General features: G+C 39.2%; 1 protein-coding gene across 3 annotated transcripts in view; it reads right to left on the bottom strand.

Annotated features, from left to right (window-relative positions):
* Positions 1-20,025, bottom strand: part of rxraa (retinoid X receptor, alpha a) — a 245,212-nt gene that overhangs the window by 179,056 nt on the left and 46,131 nt on the right. For all 3 annotated transcript variants that reach the window (XM_088071385.1, XM_088071386.1, XM_088071387.1), the window contains one exon: positions 4,331-4,406. The gene's annotated coding sequence lies outside the window, so the exon portion shown is untranslated. The remainder of the gene's footprint in view (positions 1-4,330; positions 4,407-20,025) is intronic.

Raw genomic sequence — 20,025 nt, 5'->3', positions numbered from 1 at the left:
AGCCAGGCTGTGGGAAATTTTAAAACTTTTGGCATACTGAAACCTACAGATCCAGTTTTCTTTACGGTTGAAAAAGCCCACTGGGAGATTTAGGGAAAATAAAATTAAAAAAAAAAACACAAACAAAAAAAATCCAAAGGAAAGCAACAACACTTCATTCTAATTTTCTAAAACTGAATGTCTTCATACATCAAAAACTGACATCTAAGAGTGTAAGATTACCTAAGGGTAAATAATTCTCCCTGTAAGTCGCTCTGCGAGGTCGACATTTAGCTGATGCTTTTATCTAAATGTTAAAGATTGGAGCCATATTTCTCTTCAGCTTCCATCTCCTTTGCAGCCTTGCGGCTCGTGTCTGCGGGCATCCATGCGCATGGAGGGATGCAGGCCTTCCCCAACGTGACCCTGGGCCCTTACAGACGGAAGACGGAGCAGGCTCCTGTCTGACTCAGCTCAGGTCTGTGCAGCACGCTGTCAAAGCCCATCATCGTCACACACTCCTGCGATCAATACCTTACAGCCTCCTGACAGAGTGTGTTAGCGTAACACACTCCTCTTTCTCTCTAAAGTCTTAATCAGAAAAAGCCACAGAGAAAGAAAGCAAAGAATGAACATTTTTAATTAATATTTCCCTGTGGTTGACATTAGTATTTGCTACAGTGGATTTAAAATAGATTCAGAGTGTTTTGTAACAGTGTAATGTGCAGTTTTAGAATTCAAAAATGCCTTTCAGCTCTGACGCCACATAAATGGAACATTTATTTTCTCTCATCAGCTGAAGTTGCAAGCAGGGGTATTTTGCAAATGTTACAACTTCTTGCAGCCATTCTTGCACAGACGATGATTTATATCTTGGAGTTTGAATGCTTAAGGCTTTCCAAAACTTAGGAAACACTGGCACAGACTCTATACAATAATACCACACACACTACACTTTAGTGCTTTAGCCTATCAATTCTACACTGATGCGTCCATGCAAAATTTTGAAAGCAGTAAACAGGGCGATCCTTTCGAGCTCAATAGTCATTATTTTGATGATTTCTGCTGCTTATTGTGAATTACATACTGTATGTCTCTTACTTACCAAACTAAGCCAAGCCAAGTTTATTCTGAATGATTTATGAGTTGATGAAACCATTCTTGCCTGGGACCAGCTCTCTAAATCAGTATTAAAACCCTACTTTTTATTTTAAGGTATGGGTATCTCCCTCTCTGCAGGGACCGTTGGAGCAGAGTTGAGCACTGTCTCCACTTTATTGATTCTTTTCACAAAGAGTTGGAAGTTGGGCAAACCCATGTGAGTGTAGCAGAACTTTGGGTGATCAATGGATAAGACTCTCTGATAAGATAGCATGATTTTCAGAGGGCGATGTCAATATTTGTCTAAAGCTGCACAAGAGAAGACGGATGAACAGTGAAAAATGCAGATGGAAATTAATGGCAAAAAGGTAATAGAGGCTTTTTCTTGAGCTCCATAGATCTATCTCCAACAGTAATGAAAGTTGTTGCACAAAAGTGAAAAAGTCCTCTGATCTACAGTACAAAGTGTCTGCAGGGACTTAATGAGGCAATCTAAAGCGAAATCATAAAAGTTGGTGGATGTAGTCTAAGCCTGCCCTCTAAAGCGCCATAGCTGTTGCAACAGAAACTGCTTGCATTCCTGGGGTATGTGCCAGCTCCCCCTTCAAACACACACATACAGTTGGACAACACACACAGACACACTTGCAAAATCAATAATCTTCAGTCCCGTTTGACAAACAAACACACCAGTGCTTCTCTGTGGTACGAGGGTTTTCCATCCTGCCAAGTCTCTGTCTGAGACTTGTGTACAAAACTGAATTAACTTTAATCTTCTTTTTGTTTTTTGATGTCTGAAATTCAAGAGTTTGCTTACAGGGCCTTCGTATGGTAGCGGACCTCAGCTATCCAAAACAAACATAAATGTAGTCTGGCTATACTGTAGTAGCGGCAAATCTTTACAACAATGGACACATTTAAAGGGGCATTATGCAAAATTCACAACATATGAGTTGTCTGGGCACTGTTCTTATTGACCTGACCTCAATGGTGCTTACTTCATAAACAACTCTAAACAACAACAGTGCTGACAGAACTAGCAGATTTAATTGGAGGAAAAACTTTTGTGACAATGCTGTTCCAATATTCATATGCTCTGAATTTATAGTACAGATACTGTACTATAAATTCAGAGCATATGAATTGTTATGGGTTGTTGCATATGATTTAAATGCAGAGTTAAAACCAAGGATGTTTCCGGGGACAACTCCAGCTGGGGATAGGTCACCAAAAACCAGGGACTGTTCCCACAAAAAGGGGATGTCTGGACATCCTTCAAACTAGCTCACAAAAACTGTGTATGGGTCAATGTCAAAAGTGAATTGCCTTATTGAACTGAAGTAAAATTAGCCTATAGATACATATACATTAAAATAATGACCAAGATCATTTCAATTGTGCTCCATACTGTACACCCACTATTACAAAGCTGCCATCTATTTCTAAGTCACGAAAATAAGAGTCTCCCATTTTACCCATTTCACAAGTAAATTCCTCAAGACAAAGGCCACCTAGTGTAATATTTTATATTACTTTCCTGATTTCACAATAAAAACATGTGTTTGACTCACCCATGCTGATATCCAGACAGAATGGGTCCATCTTGAGCTACCTCTGGCAGACAGACAGATCCACAGATTTATGTCTTACCCCTGTCAGGTGCAACTTACCCTGGAGATCAGATGAGGTCTAACTCAGACTGTTCTCCCACCAAACTCTTTTTTTTCCTACTTTATGGCCGGCTCACTTGCAAAGAATGGACAGTCCCCAGTTGGAGATCAATCTGTTGAGAGCTCCCCATTCTGGGCATTAGGAAATCCTGGCTTTCTTTTGTTGTAAGGCAATCGAAAGAGAGCAGTGCATGGCTGAACTCTCAAACAGGACTTTCTCATGCGGCTGGTACCTTCCAGGACAATGCCATTGCTGCTATGGGTTTGTTTTCTGGTTGTTTTTACTATTTCTAGGGCTTCAACACCACTTTGTTTCATGGCTATGATTTGCAGGGACTCATTCAAGAGCATGGATATGAATATTATCAGGGTTGCACACACAGGTAGTAACTGCAAAATTAGCCTGACCGAGCATAAATTCTTTATGGTTAACTATATTTCATATTTAGTTTTCTGACTGAGCACCAATATTGTATCTTAAACAGCAATAATAAGAATTTGGTCTCATGAAAAGTATGACGCAGGTGTGACAATTAGAGATTACAGATACTGTATGGCTGTAGTATATTTTTTTATCATAGTGGAAAAGCCAATGAGCATCACATTTAAAAATTAAGAACTAACTGCATCTAAATGACCTTCATCAGAGTACAGATCTTAAAGCATTATTGTGAATTCCAATGGTCCTTCCAACTTAAAAAAAAAATATGCTATTTTGTGATGTACTCTAATTTAATTTTGCTTCTTCTTTGGTCATATTTAAAAGTGGGAGAAGAAAAATAATATGAAAACCAATGGACATTCATTAAAGTCACACACCTTATATGGCAAGTGATACAGATTTCCACCCATACATGATGCTGTTAAATGCATACTTTGCCAATTTTCAGCAAAGTAACCCTGTAAGCCTGTAACCCTAACCATCTTAGCAAATTAATAATGGTAAAGAATAGTGGTGGCGGTGACATTCTCATCCAAGATGACTGTTTTACAACATTAACCACATGCTTTAAAGTGCAACCGTTTATGGTCGTATACAACCTATTCTGTCATTTAGGTATGACACTGGTAGCGACACAATATAAGAAAAGCTGCTTTGGGTCGTATTAGATAGAAGGAATAAATAAACTTATGTGGTTGTATAGGTTGGAAGACTTAGTGTGTCACCCATGCACTGGAACAAATGATGTACCTGCTCCCAGAAGCCATAAAAACTTTGTAGAAGCAAACCTAGTAATAAAAATGTTGGGAAAGTTATCTTAATTAACCCTAACCCTAACCCTTAATTACTAGTTATTCTGTTAAAAATGTAATAATTACTTTTAGCTTGTAATTACATCAAAGTAATGAGACATATTGCATTTAATTACTTTTCTAACAAATGTTTTAAATTGGCAATCAAGCTAAAATGATAAAGTCTCTGTTATTTATTATTAAAATATTGTTTAATTTCCAGCTCATGAGATACGGTACAAATTGTAGCAAGAGACCAATTAAAAAACAATGCCCAAAATTTGAGTGCATACTGTCAATGGAATGGAACATGTTTGAACATGTTTGAATGTAGAGACATCTCCTACCTTTGAGGGTGTTGCACTTAAATTTGTCCCAGCGTCTTTGCTGGTGTTGTCAGGGTGATGCCAGAAGAAGGCTTCCCTGTGGGGTGAAAAGATGTAAAGCAACAGAATAAATCTTATATTCTTCACATAAGGTTTTTGCAGAAAAGAATAGATTCGGATGTAACCACATTCATTGTTATTACCATCTGTAACTTAATCTTTTTTATTTTTCCTGCAATGGACTAAATTAGATTTATTTTGTAATTTAATTATGCAACACAGTTACATGTAACTAGTTGCTCCTAAACGCTGTAAATGACCAACTACATTTAACGTACTAAAATGTCCATGATGCATGATTGACCACAATGACATTTTGACATTTTGACATCTTCTCACAACAGTCTGCTACTTTACCTGACAAACATATTAATACATTTCCAATAACCTGTTTCACATCAAAAGTCACAGCTTATACTGACAAAACTGCAAACTGTCAGTATTGTTGTGTAGGCTCTGGGCAGGACATTCGTCAGATGAATTTGCAGCCAAGGAAAGATCTATAACATCATTCCACAGTGTGACATGAGGCCATGGACATATATGAACCTATTTGATATTTAGACATCTCAGGGTTGGCAATTCAGTTGCTGGACTGTAATAGGCCAATTCACTGGGTTCATAATGTCTTTTTGGACCTCATGTTCATTGTTGTACAGTTCATATTCAGAACCAAGCTTTTTTTTGAGGGCGAAATCTATTTCCATAACTTATTAAGCAGGAAAAATAGGTTGGTGGTTGGGTCAAGCTAACCTTTTGGTCATGGTCTTTTCCAATTATCTTCATAATGGACTTGTATTGTTAACATGCCTCTTTTGTAACTGCAAAATACAGTATGTGTTTATTTAAAAAAAAAAAACTGCTCTAATTGGTCACTTCACATCCTAGGCAACCAGTGATTTGCATCATTTTGTAAAACATAAGTATGATTTTTTGCAAAATGTGTTCCAAAAAAAAGAGGAATTTAATGCCAACATGCAAAAGTTTGTTTGACAGTTTCATCGCAGTTTACACTGCATGCAGTCCTCACTTTCTACTGTTGCAAATGTGTGGCATGCGAGAAGCCACACAGAATTCAGACTTTGTCCAGCTCGAACCTTTGGCTCATTTCACGTTGGCTACAATGCATTGGCAAACCAAGGAGGCCCATAAAAATGCACATTATAGCAGAAAAAAACAGCTAGAAATGGAACCAGATCTTTCACTGTGGTGTCTAAAACTGTCTCCTTTTGTGTCATTGGACGATTCTGTAAGGACACATATGAAAAGAGGAAAATAATTAGCATTGCAATTAGTTTTGAAAATCCTTGTGGTAGCATAACTGTCATACTCCCATATAGAATTGTGTTTCTAACCCTGAGTGTCTGAACTGTCACTATAATTACTTTCTTTTATGGCCGCTGTTATAAGGCAAAATGGGTCTCATGGAGGAACCACTCGTACAAACAGGTTTGTCCTTAAGTGGCATGTATGAATGATTTAAGAGAATTTGTGGCTTATCCTATTAATATTCTTTTCAACATATCATCATGATGGCTTGGGAGTTTTTGGAGTCTTTTTAGAAGTTGTTCCTTCACCCAATGAGGTGAATTACCACAAAAATTACCATGCAACCTTGAAAGTTGCAAGAAAATTCCCTGAAATTTAAAAAACGTGTAAAAAAACAAAGAAATAAAAGTGTATATAACAATAATAATAATAATAATAATAATAATAATAATAATAACTAATTTCCAGATTATTTTCTGGTCATCTTTTACTAACATCTTGCAATTTGTGGGAAGTCTCTTGTGAAGTTGCTAATTGCCAAACCAATTTGCACCAGGTTTTAAAGGTTTAAATTCATGTAAAAGAATGCAACACAAGAGAACTGATGTTGTTACAGATTTCAAAGCGTTAAAACCAATACATGCACAATACAGTGACTCAGCATACCACAAGGAATGATATTAACCCACACTCTAACCTGTTGCTTACATTATGCCATCCCATGAGTGACATGTTTAAACATTTCCATACCTATGCCGCCCACATCCTGACCTCCGCTTTGACCCTGAGGTCACAACCCCTTCACACCAGAACTGGGTAAATATTTCCTTCCTGATTGAACAGAACACACTGAGTTGGGTGGGGCGGACTGGTTGTGGATTCCAGCAGTTGAAAGACAGAAAGAAAGACGTAGTGTGAGAAACAAATTAGACAAGAAGAGAATAAAGGGAGAAATACGGGCTGGCTTGGTGGTTTATTTGTGCCAGGGGGGAGGGGCTATTAGGGCAAGCTGGGCCTCTATCATCTTAAAAGGGATAGTGTACAGGTCCATCCTGCTTTAATTAGGACTCCTGGCCTGAAGGGGAACTCGACCAGCGCTCAGGGCTCTGGCAAGACACACACCACATGTGCAAGTGTTGGATGAGGGAGGTGGGAGATTGGAGTGGGATGGGGACTGCTGGGGGGGACATTTGAGACTGTTTAAACAAATCAGTGAAGAATATCAGTCACCGCGGACCCCGCGGGAGATGCTGTTGGTTTATTCCCCCGCTGCAGAGGCATTTGTCTCCCCTTGAGAGATCATTTTGTCATCGGTAAAAAGACGGAAAGGAAGAGAGATGGCTTTAAATGCAAGGAGAGGGAAAGTACCTGAATGACTGCTCCGGGCATAAAAGCACTCTGGCACAAAAAATGATGTGTCGCTGGCATTCAATGCAGCTAATAAGCTATCGTCTGTCGGCAGGACCTCTGACCTGTGTGTGAGTGCGCGGCTGTGTGGAGCTGTGTCCAGCAGACATGCACGTGTAAAACCCAGATGGTCAGATGTAATAAACATGGCCAGTGTTTTTGGCTCACATAAAGGGCATGGCGCTGGTGTTTTATTTCATCAGGGCCTCGGGGCATAAATGTGTTCACCCAGACTCTTAAGTGGGCTTTACGAGGGTGGAGAGGGAAGCCTGTTTCCACCTTGTTTGAAATACTTTTTTTTTCGTTCTTGCAATGGGGCGCAGCAACAGGGAGGTTGCTGGAATAACGGAGGCCATAGGGAGCGGGGAGGTGAATTCAGGTGGCCTCCTATTGGTGCCGGATGTTTTAGTAAGACAACATGGCGGCGAGGAACTTGTGACAGAGGTCTGTTCAGAACCTCCGTCAGGCAGGCTGCGCTGTGAAGCAAGCAACCACATCTGTTTTCACTCAAAACAATCAGGGGCCGGCACTGCAGGCAGCTTGAGCCTGTTATTAAAGGCTTTCTGGGGCCTGCTGAGGGACGGCCCAGACGGAGTGATTTATCCGCTCTTTGCTGAGTGGACGAGGATCGAGTGTGATGTATATGGACATGGAATTCCTATCAGTCATCCTCGCCAGGACACCTACCCAGAAGGACTGATGAATCTGTCTCCTGCAACAGGATGGAACTGTGCTTCATACCATGCTTTAGAAAACTATGTGCCGCTCTGCATGCAGATTGGTTTCTGTCCTTACCCAAAGTGTCTTACATCATTCAGATCCAGTGACGTGAAATTTAAGACAGAATCTGTTATTAGGGTTCAACTGCCATGCTTGTTTTCTGCTAAAAAGACAACTGTGCTTGTTGATATGATAAGTGCTTAAACTCTGCAGTGCCAACTGCATGATCTCATGAGAATAAGTCAACACTTTTGTAATATGCATAGCGGTGGTTTACTCAGCAATCTGAATTCTAAGCAGCTTCATTAAACAGGCTTGAATCTTCAGATCATTTTTTCGCTGAGGGCACACTTGCACTTCATCCTGCAGGCCTTAAAGAAGTATTTCACCGATATAAATACATAAGGCCCTCAAATAAAACTAGGTCGTCTATGCTGTAGAAAGATGCAAATGCTATTGAAATTGCTGCCACACGACCAGAGAAAAAGGGTGCTTTCGTTCAAGAGGTAGAAAATCTACAACTACCAGAATGCTATGTGACTGATGTAATGTGGAGTGGTTTGTGTGAAAAATTGGCGGCCGGCTGGACCTCGAATTACCGTCCGACTTTCGCATCTTCAAGAGGCTGTACTGGGCTGAGTTTTAAAATGAGAGCGATGGTATTGGTATCACATTAAACTAGGAGTCCTAAGATATCCAGTGCTACCAACCATGTTTGCTGTGGGGAAGAAGGAATATCTAGGCACTGGTTTGATTGAGGTAAGTTTACCACAGTTCATTGACACATACTACCAAAGTTGTTTTGTTATAAGGCTGGTTGAAAACAGACGAGATATCCCTTTAAAGAAGACTGGTAAAAACTCTGAAAGACAAACTCTGAGTACTTCTTTTGGGGCCCTGCCGTGTTCCTCCTAACGCCAAAGCGGGCTTTTAAATAATTTGGGGAGAACCCTCTGGAAGCTGAATAATTCACTGCAGCGTGATGAAGTCTCTAGCCAGCTGGGTGTTCCATTAGTAGACTCACTACTCGACAGCTCTATTGCCTGGCAGGCCAGCGGAGGGAAGAAGAGCTGGGGAGTTGTCTCTGCGAGGGGGGATCATCCCGTCCTCACTCTGCCCACTTCAATTACATCAGCCACAGGCTTTCTGAAAAGAGAATCAGCCACCGTCTGCCCATTTTGCATCAGACGAGCCTCCGTGCACCACACCCAACACGTGATAGCCATTCAGTCATTGCAGCCCAACCTCAAAGGACCCCAAGTGCAGGACATCTGATGGGAAGAAGCCTGTCCTCTGAGCGTTTCACGGTGCACCCTCTTGACATCTAATTCTTCCTGCCATATGACCTAAATATACAGTTTTGTGTCTGGAACTGGCTGCTGAAGAGAATTACCCTGTTCTTGTCCAGATGGCAGCCATCATTGGGCAGTTTTCTCCAGGACAAGCTGGTGAAGAACGCTGGCCTGCTGAGGCATCATCACCAGTTTAGCTGATCTAAGCTCCCCTGGCAGAAGAAGCAATGAAACGAATGGACATAGCAGATCAAACGCTGCTTTGCTGTGACTAAAATCTACTTCCCTGTGAGGCATCAAAGCGAAAAAGGATTTTCTGCTGAAGGATATCTCCCTGCCTACCGTCAGTCCCACATGCCAATTATCTGTGATAGTTGATGGCCAGGGTGTGAAATGTGAAACAAGCATTGACCTGTCAGCAAGTTGCTAAACATGCATACGTGCATTGCGAGAATTCCACATGGTTTCTTCATACAGGACTCACCCCATACCAATTCTTCATCTATCACGTCCTTTCTGAGTATGGTCACTTTCCTATCCGTTCCAGATATCACTCAGCTTAACCTTGCTGGCATTCCCAAGGCCTATCTTCCCCTCTGTGCAAAAGACCCTGTCAACTCTTGCCCTGAGTGACAGAGGAGCCAGCTTTACCTTGTGCTGCCAGCCAGCCTCATTCATAACATCATCACCTTCACTTGGCCATGTCACGCCTCTTATGTGAGATGGATTCTTCCCACCCAAGGACAACTGGGTAATGGTCCCCATCTTGGCTTCAAGACGGGGCGCAATCACTTGTCATTCTCAATCTGTATGCTGCAAGTCATTGCAGATAGACAATGCAAACAGAAGGAGGAAATAGAAGACTTCCATCAGAGGAAGGGAGGGGCACTATAGCTTCCTACGCTTTAGATCATGAGTTGAAAGAATACAATATTTTGAATGTTTCTGTAGCAGCGCCCATATTTACATGCTGGCTTACAGTTCACAGACTCACACTAGCTGGTTTTGTGCTACCTGCAAACCATGAAACAGTAGAGTGTACATGGATGGATTACTAAAAGGGCCCGAAGTGTCAGGGCCCCCCCTTGCCTTCATACAAAAAGAGACTCAATATAACAACAAAGAAACATAAAATGACTACAAAGAGACAAAATAAGTACTGAGAGATCCAAAACAGCTGCAAAGAGACACAAAGACGCTGACAACTCCAAGAAGCCGCAAAAAAACCAACGTAGACACACAAAATGACTACAAAGTGCTGTAAAGCAACTACAAAGCGACACAAAAAGATTACAAAAAGACTCAAAACAACTACAGAGATACAAAATGTCCACAGAAACTCAAAATGACTACAAAGAGGTGCAAATGTCCACAAAAAGACCCAAAACAAAATTAAAGAGATTAAAAAATAAATACAAAAGCCATAAAATGATTCTAAAGACATGCAAAACAACTACAAAAGGACAGAAAAGGATGACAAAGAGTTGCAAAATGACCTCAAAGACAAAATAAGTACAGTCTCAAATTGACACACAATTTTGCAAAAATGACCCCAAAAAGAAACAAAACAACTACAAAGACATGTAAAACAACTACTAAGTCTTTTTCTTGCTCTTATATAGAAGACATGTTAAAGCCTTTTACATTTATATGCCCAAGAGCATATATGCCGATGAGAGAATGATTTTGATCCAATACCAAGCAACACCAGGACCAGAATCACCAATATCAATACTGATATTAATAACCGTTTCATTTCACTGTTAGCTGTTAATTTTCAATTGACACTGGCAGATAAATGCTAATGTAAATGAAATAAGGAGGTGATTGCCCATCAATTCACACAGTAGCACTGGAAGAGTATGGAGCACTTGTACAAAGGAGTGGTCATGAGAGATCAGTTTTTTTTTTCCTTTTTGCATTGATTCTGTTTCTGCTAGTATCAAATCAAAGATTTATGGCCAACAGTACTGATACCCTAAGGTTGATCCACTCAGCTGAGAGCTGAAGAAAGAAGTGTCTAGTAAAGAAGATGAAAAAGAAAATCTGCAAGATAAAGATAGACAGATATTGCTTTTAGAAGAAGGGAGATAAAAACAGGGCCCAACAAGAGAATATGAGACTCATGAAGTGGCCAGGGAAAGGACTCTACTATCAATGTGCCTGTGTCTGGTGGATGAAAAGTTAGACAGCTAGCAATAGAGAACCCAAGTCATAAGTCCTAAAACCCGGAAATGAATTAGCATCTTAGCCTCTCCAGTTCCCTCATCTCAAAGTCAGTGGGTCTTTATGAATTGGTTTCTTGGTTAGAAGCCTGAAATAACAGTCTTTGGTTTAAGTTAGCTTCAGACACTTTCCCATTTTGTTCTATGACATTAAATACCTCATAAAAAGCTTACTAATTTTGATGCTTTTATGTCTTTAAAAAGGCAGTTGCTGACAAGTGGCTAAATGAGACCACAGAACGTCATCATATGGAGCCGTGCTGAACATGGCTTTACAGCCTTGTAGTAGTAGCACTGCAACTGCAGTGTAGTTCCTAGTAGCTGAACAGTAGCCTTTTACTTCTAGCAGTTAAAATGAGGCTTCAAAAATCCTAAAAGCAGTGTTCATTTATGAAGATTATCTTGCTGAAAAAACGCCAACAAAAGACATGTATAAGAAACATTTGTTTACTCAAGTGACCCAAAATCCAATGACAAAAATCCCATAGGCTTTTTGATGAGGGAAACAGGGCGACATTAGCTTCCAGGTTGGCCTACAGAAAAACAAATTTGATAACAGTGTTAGGTGTCGAGGCTTGTTGTGTATTTTGGTGTATAATCATTACAACATCAACAATATTATGGCAGGTGATGTAATCTGGTACGTTACATAGTCTCCATTGGTCTAAACAGCAAACGTGTACATATTCACACTAACTGCAAAGTGACACTCATGGGCCTCTCACTGCAATGCTCACACACACTATACACACTGAGTTGTTCCTCCTTAAGCTCAGAGGACTCTTACATGGTGTAAGTCTAGACCTCCCTGATTAAAATTTAACATCTGCCAAAGTTCTGTGAATCTTTCATTTTCCTCTGGGGGCACACTGTGATGAGTCTAGTGAGCACTAATGAACACATAATGAGCTACAAATAGCTCTCCAAATGGTCTGGTTCCTACACTGCTTCCTGTGTCCCTACATTCATCTCCACCAGAAAAAAACAACAACAAGAAAACAAACATTATGACTTTATACGTTAACAGGGTAAACTAAACACAAAAGTAATGTAGTCACTGGTCCAATTATAAGGAGGTACACATACCTGAAATTTGTGACACATTACCAAACAAACGACTAAACTGGAAGTCACAACACTTAGCAGTTTCTATCTCTCTTTTGGAGAACAAAAAGGTGACACACAATGGTACACTGTGTTCGGGGTGGGGAAACAGTTTGAACAACTGCTTGCTTTGTGCAGTGAAACGCAGCCCAACTTTTGCTGATTTAATCCCTTGTGTCTTTATTAATAACAGTGATGACAACATATCCATGACTAGGGGCGCTTCCTCTTTGGAAGATTACTTCTGAAATCTCTTAATCCGTCACCAGTTAGCTGCTTTCCAAACACCCCAACAGTCATCGCTGCATGTGAGGCAGACGGCTTCTTTTAGAGGGTTTGGACTCTCTCCAGTTCTGGGCAGAGGGGGAAAACGACAGAGGGATGACAAAATACAAATGTAGGACAGAGGGGAAGAGTTAATCATTGTGTAATAATTCATCCACTGTTACCTAAATCCTTTGCTTATGAATAAGAAAACACTAACTAAAGTGATTAAATATCACAGTGGAAGGATAGCTACTGTTTTTTTTTTTATAAATGTTTTAAATAACCCATTATAGTGGCTGATGCTGGTTGCTGGGAGATGCCTGACTTCCTCATTGAATATGCTGCCACCACCCTCTTTGTGGTTATTGTCCTCCTTAAATTAATTTGGAATTTTTTTGAAAGTGCCTCTAAAGTTGTTGTTTGATACAAGTTGTTTTTTTTTTTTTGGTTTTTTTTTTTTACCTGAGGTGTCAACATTTACCCAGTTTATCTCAATATGTGTGTTCCCAGCAAGTTGTTTTTACATTTCCAATTTGAGCATTAAAGTTGACATGCCAGAACTTTATTATAAAGTTGAATATTGCAAACATGTTTTCATGCTTTGGTAGGTGGGAATGTTGGTGTAGCAAAAATACAAAATGCAAGCAAATGCTATGAAAAGTCTTACTGAATTAATGAGGGCATGTAAATGTCCACCCCACTCCACTCAAGAGATGAACATTTGGTAAAAAAAATATAGAAAAGATCTATGTGAACCAATAACGAGACTGTAATGTCCCACAAATTAGAACATGCAGGACAATTTTCCGGGAATTAGTTTTACATCTGGGCTAAACTTGAATGTGGAAATTGTGTTATTGACCTCTATGTATGACAAACAGAATATCAGCCACTCCATTGCTAGACAGTTGGTCCATCACTGTGGTCTAGATTGAAGTATCAAAGCAAGTACTGGCTGTATTATCATTCAATTTGAACAGCAATTCATAGTTCTCAGAAGACAAAGTCTACCAACTTTGGTGATCCCTTTTCCCTCTAGTGCCAGCAGGAGGTCACAGTTTTCACTTGGCACAATCAATGAATCCCAATGACTTTTGTGATCAAAACAAACACAGGACTTTCACCCAGGAGTCAACGTTGAATTCTTTACTAACTAACCCTTACATTACTGATGAAAGCACTTATGTAATGCCAAACCATGAAGTATTTTCTAAACCTAACCACATAGTTAAGCTACCTAAACTTACCTTTGGAGTAGACAGGACCATTTCATTACGTTATGGATGTGTTTAAAGAAAAAAAAAAGTGATTTTTGGAACGGTCACTGCCATTGTGGATTCAGGCTTAAAAGTCAAAGAAGTCAGTAGAAATTTGTCAATTTGGTCCTTCAGGTACCTATAACATTTTACCTAATACCATGATCAGGACAAAATGATTATGTATAACAAAATACTTGCAAAACAACAGATTTAGTAGCTCAGATGCTAGCATGTGAGCATGCTGAACATTTAGCTCAAAGTATAGCCTCACAGAGACTCTAGAGAGAGACAGAAGAAATGTTGAAAACCAGTAATTTGGGTGTTGATATACTGAATTAAAGAAAATAAATAGGCTAGATAATGAGAGAGAAGGAAGAGGGAGGTTGCATACAAGAAAGGACAGGACTCGCATAAGGTGTTGAACTAGAGAAGTGACTGTAGTGAGAGGACTAATGCGGGCAAAGTAGCTGTTGTTACTCAATGGAGTCTAGCCTATAATTTGTTTGTAAGTGTCCCATTTGGAAGATTTCTCACTACACATGTAACCATATTCCAGACTGTGCTTCTAAAGTTCAATGTGTGTACACGAAGTGATATACTGGCAGACGTACAAACAGGACAGACAGGCAGACTTAAAGAAGGCAAACAAGCTGGAGCAGGTGATGGCAGGGTGAGACCGATGCGCTGAGAGGAATAAGAAAAGCTGCCAAGAAAAACCTCATTCCTACCGTGCTGTTGCTGTGACAGACTAGAGTATGCTAGCATGATTGAAAAAATACATTAAAAAGGGGGGCTGATGGGGTTGGGGTGAATAAAGAGCGAACTCACTTGGGTGCAAAGTCTCTCCTCCTCTGCCTTTCAAACTCGTACCTCTTTTATGCAGGATCTTACCTGGAGGAGTCTGCAAGTATTGCATAGGATTGATGTTTTGCAACCACTGCAGCATCACCTGCATCTCTTTCTAAAGTGCTGTGTCTGTTTGTAGGTATTGGCAGAATACAATCAATATAACATTACAATCAGACGCAGGAGTGGAGCACATGCTGCTATACTTTCTGTAAAGAAAGCTCGTATCCTTTTCATTTCTCAGGATTTAAGCAAGTCTCAACCTGTTCAACCTATACTCAGACCTTGATGTACACGAGTAACACATTTAGTAGAAGAAAATACTAATTTACCGGCACATTTGTCAGGATTTATGCACTTTTAATGCAATGAGTAGGCTTTTAAATGAAAGATAAGTACTGAGTGTCACTGTAACATTATGCTATAGGTTTAGGATACTGATGTTTGTATCAAAGATTTGCACTGGAGCAAAGGTTTAGGGTTGCATGAATCATGCAAACATCATAATTCATGTGCAGTTACACAATAGCACTCTTCTGTGCCTTCATGACTGCTTAAACGTGTTACTACAAAGAGTTTAGAATGAGGTTGTTGCACTGTTTCAATTCCGTAATTCAGCTTAAAGAGCATAAAGTGGATGTGAGAACAATGTTTTAGCGGAGGAGCAACAGTAACTGTTTAATTCAGTCCTAAATTCATAAATGTGCACAGGACAATATGTGCATAAACTCACCACCACCTCCATTTATTTGACTGTAAAATTTACAATACAGGCAGGAGAAAAATGTGGAGACGTTTCTTGGCACAGACCTTTGGCCATTGGTTGTTCCCCAGTTATCATTTTTGTTCTATATAGAGATTAATTGCCATCTTGACCAAAATAAGGCTATTTTGTCCTTGTTAGTTTTAATTTGGTCTTTCTCACAGCGTGCCAACACTGGGACTATGTCTCACAGCAGGAAGCAAAAACAGCTGGCGCAAAACAGAGGAGCGGAGCACATCAAAGAAATCTACAAAAAAAAAAAAATAAATAAATAAATAAATATATATATAAGACTGAAAAAGAGAAGGGGGAGGGAGAGAAAGAGCAGCTCAGTCTCTCTCCCAGGTTGTCAAGCCCAACAATTTGTCAATCCCCTTGGCCTTGATACTGACGCCAAAGGCACCTTTTAACATCAGTAACATCAGTATGAGATGCACCGGCCTTTTAACCTATTCCAACATAAACCCATTCATGGCAATGTTTGATGCTGAGAGCAGTTTATGAAATAAAGAATGGAAAAGTCTGTATTGGGCAGGAGGGGTGGTGATGGGAAAAAAATCCCAGAAATTTGACCCATGAGATCCAAAAGTCAGTGCTGTTTTAATGTAATGTTACATAACTTACGTATGGAAATTGCATCACTCAGTCATGTTACTTTCTGTCTATCAAAAAACACATATTTCAGTGTTAAAATGATCCTTATGTTCTCTTATGTTCTTCAAAGTGCTTTACATCTTTCATAAAGAGATGCTAAAGGGTGCCTTGTAGATTAATGATTAAGCTTCTTTATTTTTTATTTATTTATTTTAGAAAATGTCAGAAAAAATGTGCCACACAATTTCCAAGAAACTGACCTCCCAACTTATTCAATTGAGAAACTGGAACGAACAAATGTTTACACACTTTTGCTTGATAAGTGATTCGAAAATGTTTTTGACTTTTGACATATAAATTCATCAGTTAATCCTTATCAAAATAAACACATGTATGACTTTTGCTACAAAGGGGCTTACTGATTTTATCCCAGTGCTTTCTTCTTTTTAAAAGTATCACCTTCTCTGTCTCTTTCTCTTTATGTCTTTCATCCTTGCAATCTATTTCCATTCCATTTAACTTCCATCCATCCTCCTACAGCATCCTTGCTAGATGCTGATGAAGTTATCATCATTCTCCTTCACCCGTCCCACCCTCTGTCACCCCCAGACAGCTCCCCTCTCCCTAAAGTAAATGTTTGTTTTCTCAACAAATGTAGGGCAGAGTGTTGGGGAACTGACATCCTCCCCCCCTGAGGAGCTGCACTTACAAGCACTGGAATCAAATACATGAGACATTATTGAGATTAGAGCATGGGAGGGAGGGGGGGTCTCTGTGTGCATTCAAAAATGACATCCCACTAAGGCTTTTAAGGAGGAGCATGGATAATTAGCATTCAAGGAAATCCACAGTGTGTCTGGCACTACGATGTACCAGATGCACTGTGCTCTGGGTTTTTTTAGCAGAATAAAATCCGTGCATGCTTCCATCAAACTTCCTCTGTGCCAAAATATGACAAAAGCTGGTGTGTGTGCTTCTCTTTTCTCATAAACAAATATATCTGTTATAATTCATGTTCACCCTGTTGTGTTTTTATCAGCTGTTATGGTGATTAAGAGCTCAGAAAAATAAGGGTCCTTTTTTGACAAGAAATCTGTTTAATTTAATTCCTGCTGTTTTTGTAAAGGTCTGTTATCATTATTATTATTATTTGTTTTAGTAGTAGTATTAATGTTATTAGTATTTACTTGTCAATTTTTTTAAATGTATTTATTATTTATTTTTATGTGTCATTTCCAAAAAGGCAGAGAAATACGTACTTTTCTAGTCTTTCCTCCTTGTTTAAAAAATGAAATGGATTGAACAGGTGTGTATAAATAACTTCAGATTTAATTGAGACCCCAGGTATGATGATGTCAAATCCTTAGCAATGTGAATATTTTGTGTTTTGTCCATTTATGCTAAAAAAAAAGCCCCCAATAACAACAACAAAAAGCGAATATGCTTTAGCTGTCTAAACCTGACCATAATTTCACTAGATAAACCTGACAAATGAGGAGGAAGACTATTAAATCTCCTATCTCCATAATGGAAGAAATACAGAGTATACTGTACAGAATATCCTATTCGCATCGTCCTACAGCTGTGTGTTTTGTAACAGTGCCACATACAGCTGTGCAGGGAGCTCTAGTGAACAATGGTCCATTAGTTCAGAGTAAACAAAAGGGATATGGCTTTAAATCCAGTTTTAGTCCACTAAAATGGTGGTTGGTTGCCATTTTTTGTGTGTACTTTAATAAAAATGTTTCATCATTTTGAAAGCCAAAGATAAAATGCCTCATTTTTCTGTAGAGTAAACAGGGCCTGTGTTATGGCCCAGATCCTGACCAATGCGGCTCCGTACCAAGATCAGCATTAAGATCCACTGAATGGTGCTGCATTCAACATAAACAGAATGGATTCCTCCAACAGAGATCATGACAGTTGAAAATATATACATGCATTTTCCAGCCCACATCATTTTAAATCATTCTGGGAACTAGAAATGAAAGTGCAAAGCAGAGGCAAATGTTCACAGCATCTTGAAAAGAATCGATGTCTTTTAATGTGTATGGTATCTTTACAATGGTGGATCCAATTCTTGATCAACTTTCCCCATGTGTCCTAATTAACATGAATATGGTCCTATTTCACACAATTTGTTTGTGTCATGCTAAACTAGAATACATGAATAAGCTAGAATGCCGATAAAGTTAAAAGTTTTCTTAAAAGTTATTAAGAAATTCAGTTTTTTATTCCTGTAGTGCTTATTACATTATTTAGTTAATCAAAAATAAATTAACATAAATGTTGGTAAATATTTAGTTGTTGTAGTATTCCTCTAAATATTGTTAAACATGTAGCAAATAAAAGGTGGAAAGACAGTGACTTGACAACAATGCTGTTTTGCAAAAATCTCATGAACAAACAACAAACGCCACCAAAATTTAAATCATGACAGATCAAAAAAAGGGAAGAATTTGAAACCTAAGCGGGGTTCTGGAGGTCCTCCCTCAGTAATATCTGAGTTTCTTAAATGTTGTTTACTGCATTCTGGTGACGTTTAAAGAATAATAATTTGCCAGACTCAGGTGGGGCCAGAGGGTAAAAGAAGAAGGGGAGAGAGCATTACTTTTAGTCTTGAAGTGCTTATGCCTGCCGTACAATTCCAGAAAAATGGTTTGATAATGAAAAGGGAAAAAAAGACAAAATTTGTCATAAATCGAGAGAATTGTGACCCCGGGAGGAAACTGGGCAAGGGTGATGAAAAATTAGGAAAACGGGAGGGTTGGCAAGTATGAATTTGGCAGAAAATCTAGTATTCACATAGGACCCCATCACTCATACTGTAGTAAGAAGCTCTTTGAGAAAATTGGTTTTCAGGACCTTTAACTCATTTATCAAGGAAAAATGCAAAACATTCACTGATTCTAGCTTCTCAGGATTTGATACTTTTGGATTTGGACTTTTTGATATATTTTGTCATATTTCATATGATAAACAATCAAAAACCCACTGAAAAACTTTTCTTTGCTGACCTAACTGCAGTTATGTAGAATTGCACTCAAGCATGTCAATACACCATGACTACACTATGGTTACAAATCAAGCAGAGCACACTTTTGACCACCCACAACAAATCAGAAATGGCAGTGAATCACTTTTTTTTTTTTTTTTTTCAAAAAACAGTTTTTCATTATTGAGCTCTTCATTTTTAGAGATGCTCCTGAAAACAACAGTGAGGTACTTTATTTTCTGATATGCAAACTGTAGATCTGACACAAACCATTTACTATCCACAGGAGTATTCATGAAAGGAGCATGCAGAAAGACAACCTTTCCCTTATACCTCCAGATTAATATTGATTTGAATGAAAATGACATATGCGGCAGAATCGCTTTTCCATTCATCACTGCTGTGGATAAGAGTAATGCCACATACACCACAATTGATCTCACTGGCAGAGGAGGAAAAAAAAGCGTGGCAAAGCACCTCTCAAGAGCACCACACATAACATAATGGATGACTTTATGGATGAATTACACAATAAAAATGGAACTAATATGCGTGGGACTGACAGTGAAATGTGTCCTACAAAAAGAGATTCATGAGGACAAAGTGTGTTCATCGGTCCTGTGATCAAAATATGGACATTTTTATAGTTTCCTTTAGTGTCAAATGCTACTTTTTTTTGGCAATCCCTCACTCTTGGCATTGGTTTCTTTCTCTTTGGTTTGTACTCACTTCAGGCATCTAAATGGAAGGAAAAGGTTTCTGTGGTATTGGCAGAGTAAAGAAAGGGGTATATAAGGGAAATGGCTGTCCAAAAGCCAGGGGTAAAAAACACTGAACAGCATGTGTTTCCAACAAGAGGCCCACTTCATATTGTGGCCTCAGGAATTATGTGAAAACTTGTAGTAAAAAATTAAA

This window comes from Plectropomus leopardus, chromosome 20 (assembly GCF_026936395.1).
Source record: "Plectropomus leopardus strain MGB_pleo_1.0 chromosome 20, ASM2693639v1, whole genome shotgun sequence".
Lineage (NCBI taxonomy): Eukaryota > Metazoa > Chordata > Actinopteri > Perciformes > Serranidae > Plectropomus > Plectropomus leopardus.
The sequence above is the reverse complement of the archived record's forward strand: the minus strand, read 5'-3'. Positions and strand labels throughout refer to the sequence as shown.